This window comes from Lissotriton vulgaris, chromosome 5, assembly GCF_964263255.1.
Source record: "Lissotriton vulgaris chromosome 5, aLisVul1.2, whole genome shotgun sequence".
NCBI classification, from domain to species: Eukaryota; Metazoa; Chordata; class Amphibia; order Caudata; family Salamandridae; genus Lissotriton; species Lissotriton vulgaris.
Window position 1 is genome coordinate 1,086,516,874 of NC_141693.1, and position 14,652 is coordinate 1,086,531,525.

The window sequence follows — 14,652 nt, forward strand, 5'->3', positions numbered from 1 at the left end:
CTGGTGCCATTTTATTACTCAAGAATGTTTCCCGGGCTGAAAATATCTGCAAAAGCTAACATAAGGGGTCAGTGTAGAGGTACTCTGAGCCCATGTTTGGGAAATGGAGGTGTTAATGACACAAGTTATGTGTCCAAAATAGATTTTTTTAATCAGGTGCGATTTTTAGGACAAAGCTGCGACCGCCAGCACGGCCAATGTTCACCGTCACGGGGACGTCGCAACTACCTACGTCATCGTGAATATTGGTGGGAAAATAAAAAAATATATCAGTGAATCATTAATACACATTTTTAAAAAGCTATTGAGAGTCTAATAAATGTTTTTATAGAGTTATTTATATGTTGAGTGGTGAAAAGTCATCCTGTGCCCTGGGCACCCCCCAACCTTTTGCTGACTGGTACTGGTGGGAACTGACTCTGACTGACCCTGTGCTCTGCCTAACCAGGCCCAGGGCCAGTGCTATGCTGGACAACTGAGAATACAGTGAAAACACCTACATAATCTAGGGTACACTAAGGTTTGGGGTTCCCCTGTGATTGGTATGACCTACACCATAGGGCCCTCGTACATAATAGGGCAGGGGGATTGAAACTACCTATCAGTCCCTAGTATAATAACAGGGCATGTCAGTTTAGAGGCCAGGAGCTCTTTCTGCACTTTCATGTGTGCACTGCTGAAGCCTGAGGTCTTTTTAAAAGTGGCTCTGTGCTACAGGACTGCTTATGAAAAGTAAATTGTGCCCCATCTTCCCTTTTGTGTTTGGGGCACTAAAACATGGTTAGCCTATAATGTTGGACATATTAGGTGCCCAAAATTTACTTTGGTGGTAGAAGCACTGTGAAGGGAATATGTGCTATATTTTAGCTTATTCAGAACCCCTAAAGTCTCCCCTAGGTGTTCCTGGGGTGGGGGTCCTGTAGATATATGTAGAGTATTTATAAAATATGTTTTTAGAAGCCCTGGTGCTAGAATAATGTTCCAAGTCACATTCCCATTACAAATCCCATGCCACAGGTTAACATTGGAAAAGTTTATTAGTTAATAATTGGAGAAAGAAAAGCCATAAAAATAGGATTAAAGGACTCAGTAGAATGGTAATGATAAATCTAACAGTATGGTATTATTGAATTTATTGTAAAATGTACAGACAAGATGTTAAAAGACTTTTTTTGTCTGTAAGCCAAAATGTAACCCTGTACTGCTCTGCCCTGATTGTTCGAGAAAAGTGGGTGAGCCTGGCTGCTTTGAAGAGGTGATAAATGACCCCTGGGGTTAGGAAGCCTCTCTGAGAGGAGAGATTGCTGGGCATAGGAATGCCAGAGCAGGGGGAGGAGTCGTAAAGCATGGACTACAAGCGAAGGGGAGGACCCAAGTGTAATTTACAACCTTACTCTGTTCACCTCCAGCCAGATGCTATGATTAAGGATGGAATGAGCAGATGCAAGGGGGAGAGACTATGGAGATTAGCCATCCTAGGGGTGTGTTTAGCCAGCTCTTCTCTCCCTGCTGGAAAATCTGACATATTGAATTTTGAAAGAATAGTGATTTCTGGGTTAGCATTTTGCCAAACTCTGCAGGAAGTGGTTAGACCTTTGGGTGGAACCCTGCAGCCCATTGGACAAGATTTACCTCCTTCTTGACCCAGAGGAGTTGGAATAAGTATCTGAGAAGGGCAGAGCCCCTCAGATCTGCTGTTTGAAACTTAAGAAAGCAAGACGGGCCATGCTGGAAGTTTGATGTGCATTTCCTAAGGCCTGCACTTTGAAAATTGCGCCTTTTTGCACCATTTTAGACTATAGTACCGTGGATCAAACCTGCTTCAAAAGGACTAAAGAGAAGTCTCCCTGCAAGCTACAGGGTAACAGGGCTCACCTGGACATTCAGCACAAAGAATCCCCAGCCTGGAGTACTTCCAGTCGATTTGTAAGGGGTTTTGTCCAATTGGATTGTAGGAATTGAAGTCTCACACTTTCGCGGACCCTCTTGGAGATTCCAGAACCTTGGATTGTGTGTTGGATACTTTGGGACCCACAAGAAGAACTTCAGGAACGAGTTCTAACATAACCCAGCCTGCTGGAGGGGGCTGCACAAGACTGGTGAGAAGTCCTCCAGATCAATTGCTAAAGGCAAATGTTTCCCTGTCAGAGGCAACACAATGTCTAAAAGGGGCACTGTTGGTTTCTGAGCACTAGAAAGTGACTAATCTTTAAACATTCATATCTCTGGTTCCCTCCAGTGGATTTGTTTTGTTCTGGTGTCAGTTAAAAGATAAAAATATTTCCTATTTTTATAAATTGGTGTTGGATTTTTATTTCGCAGCGTCTCTTAATCATTTACTGAATTGGTGTTTTTAAATGCTTTACATACCTGTCTTTGAAGTTTAACCTGCCTGCTCGCAGCCACGTTACCAAGGGTTGAGCAAAGGAATACTTTTTTAAGACTTATTCTGAGCCCTATACTGTGTTAGTGGCCTTATTGCCAGAGGCTGACCTACATTTGCCCCTACCAACAATCCACTTTCCAACAGTGAGTCATCTACTGTGATGGTTAGAATTAATTATATAGCTATAATTTTTTCATGTGGTGGTGTCTATTGAACTGCTGCTTTTGCTTTCTGCTTTTGCAGCGTAACAGTGGGGATCACAATGAACAATGTCATTGCGATCTCCAGCCTGACTGTGAAAATGGAAAATAGGTTTTAGAGATAGATGTTTTAGTACACTAGAAAACCATGAATTTGAAGTGTACAGTAATAAACCCCTAGTGTGTAAAATACTGTAATATGTGTGCATAAATGTGTTTTCACTTTATGGAAAAGGCGCAATTATAGCGATTAAAAGTGACATTGTGATGCCCCGAATAAACATGAAAATGGAAAATAGGTCTGGAAGATGGCTTTTCAAAGAAAAGTATTACAAAAATATGAGTTTTAACCTGCTTTGAAAGATGTATGCTTATAGTAATATGTGTAGTGAAATGGTTAGAATGTATTTTTTTCCATAATATTTTGGGATGTGTTGGTGGTCATTGAATGCCTGCTTTTGTTTTCGTTTTCGCAATGTCTCGCAAAGATTGTTAAAAACTAAAGAAAAAAACTCTTTAGATAACAAAAATTCACAATATTTCGGGTGCTAGGGTGTCTCTGACAAGAGCTGTTGCATTGGTTATGTGTATATGGCTGCTACACATAAGACCAGATGCAGAGTTTCAGGTTACTTAGAAACAACCTGTTGCCTTCATTTGTAAAGTGCACTCTATGATTTCTCTAAATTCCATGCATGTTAAAACGCAGATTGTTGTTATTGATACAGCCCATGTGATGGTATCTGAGGAATGCAGAAACAGTTTTATCAACTTGTTTCCTGGCTATGTCAATCTGTGGACAGAATTGATTTGACCACTTCCATCTCTGTTTTGGTCATATATTAGAGTACACTAAGACAATGTGAGGGAAAAGCGAGATCAGTTCAGCAAGGGAATCCTTTCATAGGATTTTCAGCCCTACCTCAGTCAATGTGCCAAGGTCATTGCCATCACAGTCTTTAAGTGTATTTTTCAGTATGTGAAATACATTTGCTGATCACAGATTCTCCACAGTAAATGCAATAATTGTGTACAGACTCAAAAAAATCTTAAAAATAAACCAGTTATTAATATACTTTCTGATAAACAAATACCAGATCAAAAATGAGCGGTATATAATACAAATATAATATACAATATACAATCTTAGAAAGAAAATACGAAAATGTTAGAGGATCACTTAAAAAAGGGACATTAGAATTAAGAAATACATTTTATTAAAACCTTAGAAATTCACAGAAAAAAACAAAGGTTACAGAAACCTTAGCACCGCACTGAAAAAAACAAAATTTACTGGGCCATTATAGATAGGAAATAGCATTTAAAATGCCTTAGAAATTCACTGAAAAAACCAAAGGTTATAGGTATGTTATAATTAGGCTGACATTTTACCCGTATAAAATCAAAGACATTCATTTGAGCTAACTATAACTCACGCCCCTGCAATGCACTGCTTATGACCTCACATATTACATATTACATCCCTCATGACATGGTTCGTGAAATCACTGATGGCATCACCGATGATGTCTCAAATGACATCACTGATGACATCATCCACAAAATCACTAACACATCCACACACACCCCAATAGAACCTTTCATACACTCACTCCGACACAACCATTCACAAACCTTGTGCCAGTACTTACACAACCACTCACTTATTCATAGATCTACACACACACACACATCCACCCACCTATACAGTGACTCATGCACACATTCACTCACTAATACAGCCACTGGCATATCCGCTGATAAACCTAGTATGTTATGTTATGTTAGTATGAATTTGTAGAGCGCACGTTCACCCCAGGGTTTCTTGGCGCTGTGTGCCGCTGGGGAACCCGTCCTGGCTTTCCCTGTGAGATGGTCCCTATTGGGCATCCCCAAGGTGAAGCCAGGCATCCCCGGCAGCGAGGGGGCCATTGTGGAGATTAAGCAAGCTATTGCCCAGAGTTGCAGCGTGGGACCCGAGGCACCGAGGCGAGATTTATTGAGACCGCTGACATTGGTTCCGTACCCTGCCGCGTCGGGGATTGAACCCTGGTCCTGGACCGACCTCTGCTTCTGGGTCTGCCACCTCTATCTGGTGAGCCACACTTCTCCACACCAGTGAGCCACACTTCTCCACCACATACTGAGTCAGTCACCCATAAAGCTTCTCACACACCAATCGACTCACCCATACAGTCAATCACAAATTCATTGACAGTCACTCACCCATTCAATGACACTCACACCCACTTACTTCCTCATATAGATACTAACACGTACTCACTCCTTTACAGTCACTGACACAAGCACACACTCACCCATACAACCACTCTTTATGCATCACAAGCTCATCCATACAGTGACTCATATACCCCATTGCTCACTTATACTGACTTTCACATACCAAGTTACTCACCCTTATACCACTGACACATTTACTTACTCACCCACACAGCCATTCACACACTCCCTCTCCCATACAGCCTCTCACACATGCACTCACTAGCCCATACAGCCACTGACTCATCCACATAAGCAGTCACACACTCCATCACCCATCCACACAGATACTCAGACACTCATACAGGTACTCAGATAACCAATCAATCACCCATACAGCCATTCATGTACCTAATCACACACCCATACAGCCACTTAGACACCAACTGACAGATTGAAACTGAAATTCACACAACCAGTCACTCACCCATACATTCACTGAGACATCTTATCCCTCACTTATACAGTAAATCACCCACCCACTTAATCATCCATACAGAAACTCAGACACCCACTCATTAACAAATACGCCTTAGTACATACATACATATATATATATTTCTAACACTCATAAACTTTTGAAAAACACAGTCACAGGATGATGTCATCAGTGAAGTCATTTGAGATGACATGGGTGATGTCACTGACCATGTCATCAGTGATGGAATATGTGAGGTCATAAGCAGTGCATTGCGGAGGCATGAGTTAGTCCAGTTAGCTCAGCTAAAGTGGACGTCTTTGCCACTCTACCAGGACTGAGAGAAGGTGTACTGAGAGGGAACCCGGGGTCCGTCTTTGTGTATTGTGCTAGTATTTTATGGTAAAGCACCCCTGCCATACCACAAAATACTTTCACCTTGCAGCAGACCCCAATAAGTAGAACCTTGTAATTTCTTGTGGGTGTTTACCTCTTCCTGTCTTGAGTCTTCACACTACTCAAGCAGTCACAGGTCACATAGTTTTACTAACCCTCACAGAACAATTTAAAACCCGCACCCTGGCTGTTGCACAGAAAATATCAGAGGACTGCCTTGAATAGACCATACTAGGGAAGAGCAGAGGCTGCTGGGATATTGACTACTAAATAAGCTGGACTGTCTACTCTTACATCAATAGCAAATCAGGGATGGTGGGGAAGTGGAGATGTGAGAGAATGACAAGGAACAAACTGTGATACAAAAACAGAAAATTGGAGTGTATTAGGCAAGTTACAGGAAGGGGACGGGTCAGGGAATGAGGGAGGAGGGGAATAAACCGAGATATGATTGAAGATGGTGCATTCTGCAAGGTCGCTAATAGAGATTACTTTATGTGTTTCAACAGCCTAATGGTAACAGTACCAGGACAGGGCAACCTTCTGTGAAATGCCATGGGCTTGAATACTTGCTATTCAATAAGGGCAAACCTCGAAAATAACTTACGGGACAAAAGCTGGACGGCACAGAACAAAAACAGTCTCTCTTAAATTCTTATATGTATGCACTCTTTAAAGTATTGGAAACACAGCATTCCTTGTTATCTAAAACAGTCTGCAGCAAGACCTAGGAGACAATATATTGCAGGAATATATATATGCCACAGCCATGACACACAACGATTGGAATGATTTCTTTAAAGACTGAATCTATCTAGAGTGAGAAGAAGCACTATATGCCAGCCGTCATCAACGCTATGAAAGGTTTTACTCTATATTTTGTGTATGCACATTATAGGAATCTGTAGACAAATGAATCACTTCAAGGGCTTTTACTAGCTTTACAAAGAGAGTGCGTAGTCCCAGCAATAATTGTACACCATAATGCTTCTAATTGACCTCAGAAACGAATTCTAAGAGAACAGCATCTGAGACGCAGGCCTAAAAATGTCACAGCAATCACGTTTTCGCCATATTAGCCACATCTGTTTAACACAATGTGGCACCTCTCCGAATCAGCAATTGTATTTAGTTTGAGCACATTCCTTATCCCCTGCAGTGTGTTTTCTAGCGGAAATATCACACTTACACTTCTACTTAAATTAAGTTTGAATTAAAATTGTGTACTTAAGCTAGTCTGATCGTCTGTAAATGAGAGTTCGACGCTACTTCATGAGTCCCACAGTTAGAAATAAATTTACCTCGTGAATATAGATTTGTATTTATTTTTATACCTATTATGTTTTGTAGAATGCCACTATGCTGGCTATAACTTGTTCAGGATTCAAAAAAACGAAAAGAAAAGCATGAAAAACCTTCTTGAATATCTGCGTGTGTAGTTACAAACATGTTCAGCCAAGCAATGTAAATTACATTTCTCTGCAAAAGTGATTACTAAATGTAGGCCATGAGCCATGGTCGGAGGTCGACACGAAACATATCCAGCAACTGTGTGTGAAACACAAAACGACTGTTCTGAGAGTTTTGTATTTCTCGTACTGTAGAACACAAAGACGTTCCCCTGGGGCTCTGACCAGCTATTAAACATCACTTTCAAGTCTTTCAACATCATGCACGTATTAGTGATGCTGTGGCATCACCAGATCAACATCAGAGGTCCAACACTTATTAGAGATTTTCTTCTTGATTATACAATCTGGGAATGAAGGCACAGAAAAGAAAAAGCGTAGAAAAAAATCCTAAACTACTATTCTATGATCACACAAGCAACTCTGTCGTTTCAGCAACTACAATTTATAAAATATGTGAGAAAGATACTGAGTAACACTGACACATATGCAAATACAAGTTCATATATTAGAATGAGGCATAATATTAAGTATGGAGTGTTTGCCCAGGACGATACAAATGTGATGTGTATATTAATTTTGAAGCACTATCCTTGTTTTAAACGAACACAACCTAAAAAGGACTGCAAGATAAAAAAAAGGTTGGAGGACAAAGAAGAATGGTAAGTATGATAATGTATATGTTTTGGGACAGTAATGTTCCTGGTATGGTATACGGATATGTTGTTCTTTGTGCTCTACTGCATGTGAAACAGGTAATCTGACTTAATTTTTGTCCTGGGCGTCACGCTAAACTTGTATGTGTGCAGAGTTAATGGCTGTTCCTGGCAATGCAAAGTCCTAATCAGTCCTTTGTCGTGGAAGGGTGCACCAAGCATGCCCTTATACTAGACAGAGGATTCATATCCCTGTGCTGAGTGTATCACATAAAGTGGTGGTGTACATTTTTAGTGTAACCAGACCTTTCAGTGAGAGTGTGGCCTTCTATAGTCCCATGTGTAAAGTTCTAATGTTATATGAAACCAAGATCCTGAAGGCTAACACAGCCAGTATCAACTGAGGTCACTCTTGCAGGACACACACTGGAAAAGGTTAAGACATTCACCTACCTGGGCAGTGCCCTAGACAAGCAGGATGGCATAGATGCTGATGTCAAGGCAAGAATCAGCAATGAAAGGGCTGCCTTTATTCAGCTAAAGAAGGATCTAACACAGCAAACCAAGATCATGTTTTTAAACACCAACATAAAATCAATCATTATTTATGGAACAACATCATACGAGCAGGGGCAGACACTCTGCACCATGGTTTACAGACAGCCTAAAAAAATTGAGACTGGAACGTAAACAAGCAGAGAGAAGGTGGAGGCATGCGTACCTGGATAGTGATAGGCTGGCTTGGAAAGCTAAGCGAGGGTATTGCAAGAAGGAGATTCATAGAGCTAAAGTAGAATACTTCTCGAAGGTGATTCTCGACGCCCCGAATAGCTCTCGCAGCATCTTCAATATCCTGAATAATCTTACCAGTCCAGAGTGTGCCAAGAATGAATTCCCCCCTCTCAGGAACCTAGCCAGGTTCTTTCAGGATAAAATAAAATTGATCATTGATGACCTGGGGGTGAAGCAGCAACAATCTTCGGTAAAAGCTGATTGCGATAGCCTGCCGACTCCCGGCACGCTTTATGAATTGGGAGGAGTTGAGCCCCTTGCAGAATTTGCACAGCTGTCTGCAGAGGAGTTCCAGGAAGTGGCCTTTGGTATAACATCTGGGTCTCCGCTTGATCCGCTCCCTTTAAAAATCTGGCAGGAGTACGAGTGTGAGCTATTTTCTACACTTCGCTGGTGTGCAACCAGTCACTTGCTAGGGGAACGGTTCCACCTCAGTGGAAACAAGCGGTGGTGACCCCATTACTGAAAAAGCCCTCCCTTGACCCGGACTGCCATAAGAACTTTAGGCCCATCTCGCTCCTACCCTATACAGCAAAAATAGTAGAGCGGTGGTGGCAGGCACTCTCCCCAAACATCTTGAACAGCACAAGCTCCTGGAAGACGTTCAATTCGGCTTCCGTCCAGTTCATGGCACCGAGACGGCCCTCGTGACCGCACTGAATGAGCTGCATTGGCGGGCAGACAGGGGACAGGCAGGGGTTCTGATCCTGCTTGGCCTGTCTGCCGCCTTCTATACGGTGAACCATGACATCTTGCTGGACAGGCTGAGAGAGGTAGGAGTTGCAGGGAGTGCCCTTGGGTGGTTTGAGTCCTTCCTCCAGGGTAGGGAACAAGCTGTGTCCCTTCCTCCCTTCCAATCCGCCTTTTCTACCATTTTTCATGGCATCCCTCAAGGCTCGGCAGTTAGCACAATACTTCAGCAGTCAGGGATTTCCCCTTGCTTGAATATTGATTTATCCGAGAACACATTGAGTTTTCAAAGAACTGAGTCTTTGATGACGTTATTATGTCTAACCTTACGTCAAACTCGGCACCTTCAAGGTATAAATATGCCCACATTTGCCCAGACAAACACACGGTGGTTTGGAGCAGTTCGACGATCTACTTGCCTGACGCACCCTGCAGCAGCAAGTGCCGAAGAAAGCCAAACCTCCAGCTGATGCACTGAGAGACACTGTCTTTTCTCCTGCAGAGAAATCCAGCTCCAGTGTTTCCAGGCTACCCTTGCGGATTGCTGGGAAATCGAGTCCTGAGAGAGAGATACAAGACCTCCTTCATTCTAAACCAAGGTGCGGAACTGATTAGACCCTTAGAGAATTCTTGGAATAGATTCTTGACAAAAGAATACTAAACTTAAGCTACACCTCACTTACTTCTTCCCTCGTACTAGACCTAGGTTAGGTACACCGGGGTAGACGTATTTTAGAAGCACCAGTTGAGTACTTTTAGTCATTATTTATTAATGTATGTATTATATATTATATTATATGGCTTAGAAACCATACCATGCTTTTACAGTATTATTTCATAATACTGTACGTACTATATGGACTGTACTTTATAACCAGTATTACTATTGTAGCTGTACATTTCTTATGCTTGAGAAAGAAGACTGTTCAATAAATACTTTTTATTGAAAACGCCCTTCTCTCTATTTTCCCAGCACCTCTGGTGAAACGAAGAATGCACGATTGACTGAGTAAAATATCTATCTATTGTTTCAGCAACTATAGAGATTGATTTCTAATTCTTGGGAAACAAAGTTGTCATGTTTATGCTGTTGTCAGAAACTAATCCCTTCTTGTGAATTTGAGAAAGTTTCTAGTGACCTCTGAGCTAGCTGGCACTCACAATCAAGTCTAATATATTCGATAGAGACCTAGTCGACCTAAATCCTACGTCAAATCTATAGTATATGTTATTCCAATGCACAGAGCCTATTGGGAATATAGGAACTACACTACAAGCCTACCCACACAAGTGAGGTACAGTTTTTGTTGGGTGACTTTGGAGAGTGCAAGGTGGGTGGAAGTTTGTGGCTCCTCGTAGATTCCAGAACTTTCCATCACAGAAATGTGAGGAAAATGTGTTTTTATTGCAAAGTTTGAGGTTTGCAAGGAATTCAGGGTAATAAAACCTTTTGGGAGTCACATAAGTCACTCCATCCTTGATTCCCCTGGGTGTCTAGTTTTACAAAATGCATAGGTTTGCTAGGTTTCTATAGGTGTCGGCTGAGCTAGGGTACACAATCCATAGTTAGGCACATTGTAAAAGAAGGGTTAGTTTTCAGTGGAAAAATCTGATGTGTCCACGTTGCGTTTTGGGCTGTTTCCTGTAACGGGCTCTAGGCCTACCCACACAAGTCAGGTTTTATTTTGGGGGGGAGAATTTGAGGAATGCAGGGTTGGTTGAGGTTTGCAGATGCATGCAGATTTTAGAACTTTCCTACACATAAATATGCAGAAAATGTGGTTATTTTGACAAACTTTGAGGGTTGCAAGGGATTCTGGGTAACAGAACCTGGTGAGAGCCACAGAAGTCACCCCATCCTGGATTCCCCTGGGTGTCTAGTTTTAAAACATTGACAGGTTCGCTATGTTTCCCCATGTTCCAGCTGAGCTAGGGTCTATAATCCACAGCTAGGCACATTGCGAAAAAGGGTCAATTTTCACTAGAAAAATGCGATATGTCCATTTTGCGTTTCAGGCTGCTTCTTGTCGCAAACACTAGGCCTACCCACACAAGTGAAGTATCATTTTTATCGGGAGACTTAGGGGAACATAGAATTGTAGAACAACTGTTCTTACCTATTGACTTTCTATGCATTTCTGCCTTCCAAATGTAAGACAATGTGTAGAAAAGAAGTCACTTTGAAAAACGCCCTTTAATTGACATGCTAGTATGGGTACCCACAATTTCGGAGATGCGCAAATAACTTCTGCTTCTAAACTCTATATTTTGTTCTCATTTCATAAATACATATGTGTCCTTGATACCTATTTTTCACTCTTTATACTTTACCAAATGAATTGCTTTATGCCCGGTACACAATGAAATTGGTATTGCAAAGGAGTCCGATGGATGAAAACAAAGATTAAGTTTACATTTTTCGAAAATAGTGTCAAGGTAGGTTCTGTGTATCATGGACAGTTTGGGGGTGATCCGTGCAGTGGGGACTGAGAAATTGGGGCACACAATAAGGGCGCAAATCGTAACGTTAATTCTCATTGGAACATGTAGTCGAAAGTATGGCCCAAACTGCGGTCCAGAATTACTTTTGTTATTTGGTATGAAATCTGTTCAGTAGTTTTTGAGAAATGTAAGTTGAAATTTATAGTGCTATCTCTGGACACTGACACTTTGCGACTATTTCACGGCCAATACCAAATGTGCGTGCCAACAGGAATGCTTTGTTTGGCTGGATGCAACCTGTAAAGGAAGGCGTGGCCACCATTTTATCAATCGGGAACAGTTCCTGGGGCTGAAAATTATTGTGAAAGCTAACATAAGGGATAAGGGTGGAGGTACTCTGACCCCATGTTTGAGAAATTGCTTTTTTTAAATCACATACAATTTTTGCGATGACAACGCAACCGCCGGCGTGGCCCCCTTTGTACCATTGCAGGAACGTCATAACTATCGCTGCAACACTGTGAACTCTTGATGGAAATATTAAACAAAAAGTATCTATATCTATATATATACCCTTCCTTGTCACAGTCACAGACTCAAGTACTTACTCACATATCCACTCAGACACTCATGTACCCACTCACAGACTCCCTTAGAGACCCAGGTGTGTGCTCACGTGAGCATTTAGAGGCTCATGTACCCATTTACAGATGCACTCAGAAACGCATGCGCCTATTCACATACATTGTCATAGACTTATACACCCACTCACAGACCCATTACAAGACTCATGCCTCCAGTCACAGACACACTAAGACACTTATGCATCGACTCACAGACCCACTGAGATATGTATGCTTCCACTCACATACCCACTGATACACAGACCCACACAGACACTCACACCAATTTACATACCCACTCAGTCAGAGACTTATACACACACTTACAAACTCACTCAAAGACTCATGTGCCCATTCATATACCCACTCAGATACTTATGCACCTGCTTATAGACCTACTGAATGATCCATGCAGCCAGTCACAGACCCACTTGGAGACTTATGCACCCACTGACATAACCCAGGGAACCATTAATACAAACTATTATAGATTTATTGGGAGACCGATAAATGTTTTACAGAGTTATTTAAATGGTGATTTATCTAGTGTGATGGTTAGAATGAATTATATAGTTTTTATTTTTTTATGTGGTGGTGGCTATTGAATTCCAGCATTTGCTTTGCATTTTCGCCACATATTCTCAGTGATTGTGGGTACCAACATCATCACGAGTCCCGGCGTCACCACAATAGCAGAAATATGTTTTAGAGATATTTTTTATAGAAACTCACTAGAAAAACCTGAGTTTGGACTGTACAGTAATAAACCCCTATTGCCAAACGCACTATAATATGTGTGCATATATGTGTTTTTCAGTCTGTAAAAAAAAGGTCCGATTGTCACGGTTACCAAGATCATCGTGACTCCTGGCATCAACACAAAAAGGGGAAATAGGTCTTGGAACTGGTTTTTATAGAAACTCACTAGGAAAACATGACTGTAGACAATACAGTAATAAACCACTAGAAGGTAAAATACTGTAATATGTGTGAATATATGTGTTTTACACTTCATGAAAAAGGCGCGAGCGTCGCGGTTAACGGTGTTGTTGTGACACCTTGAATAGCTGCAAAAACAAAAAATAGGTTTTAGAGATGTTTTTTTAAGAAACGTTGTACAAAAAGAAGCATGTATATAGAAATATATCTAGGGAAATATTTAGAAAGGATTTCTTTCAGTTATTATTTTTGCATTTGCTGGTGGCCGTTGAATGTCTGCTTTGTTTGCGATTTCGCAACTTATTTGCAGCCATCACAACGTTGTAGCGAAGAATCCCAAAAACAAAAAACTAAAATACAAATATTCAGGTACTAGGGTGGCTCTGACAATAGCCGTTGTGCTGACTGTGTGTATATGATAGCTACACAGAGGTTACTTGGAAAGACCCTGTTGCCTTTGTCTGTAAAGTGCACTCCATCATTCCTATAAATTCAATTCATGTCAAAATGTAGATTGTTGGTATAGATACAGCCAATGTGATGGTCGCTGAGGAATGTAGAATCAGTTTTACTAACATGTTTCCTGGCTTTGGGAATCAGTGGACAAAATTGTTTTGACCACTTCCCTTTCTGTCTTTGGCATACATTAGAGTACACCAAGACAGTATGAGGGAAAAGTGACATCAGTTCTGCAAAGATATCCTTCATTAGGATTTCCAACCCTACCCCAGTTGGTGATCCTAGGTAATTTTCACCACAATGTGCACAATTATGTGTTGAGGAGCTCGACAATCCACAAAGGTTTTAAACAAGGCCAGCAACTGATGAAACTTTAACCTTCTCTGTCCAAACCAAGTAGTCTCCACATTTGACAAACCCAAGTCCCTGTCAGTACCTCTGGTTTTGCAGCCTCTTTATCCCAATAAGTGCTGCAACAACAAATGATGGACAAATGCTTAGTAAATCAAACATTCGCCCCCAGTCAAGAGATCTGGGTGAAATCCATTATTCTTTTGCTCACTACGCCACCCTAGTTGGGACCCAGCCATATGCAAATCATTCTTGAACCTGCTCCTCATGGGAGCAGTCCAGCCCGAACTGCCTAACCGGGTCCTCCCTGGAACAGAAACAAGCCTCCTGGGACATGTTTTGGGGTGTCACCCCTAATTAGGCTAGCTTGATTCCAGTGGCCCAGTGAGCATGGGACCCAAGTCTGGGCTTACCCATTCCACTTAGGGTGAAAAGTGCTGCAACAACAAATAATGAATGGAATGCTGAGTAAATCAAACATTCACACCTGGTAAAGAGATCTGAGTTAAATTCATCGTTCTTTTGCTCACTACACCACCCCAGTTTGGACCCAGCAATATGCAAATCAGTCTTGAACCTGTCCCTCATGGGAACAGTCCAGCCCGAACTGC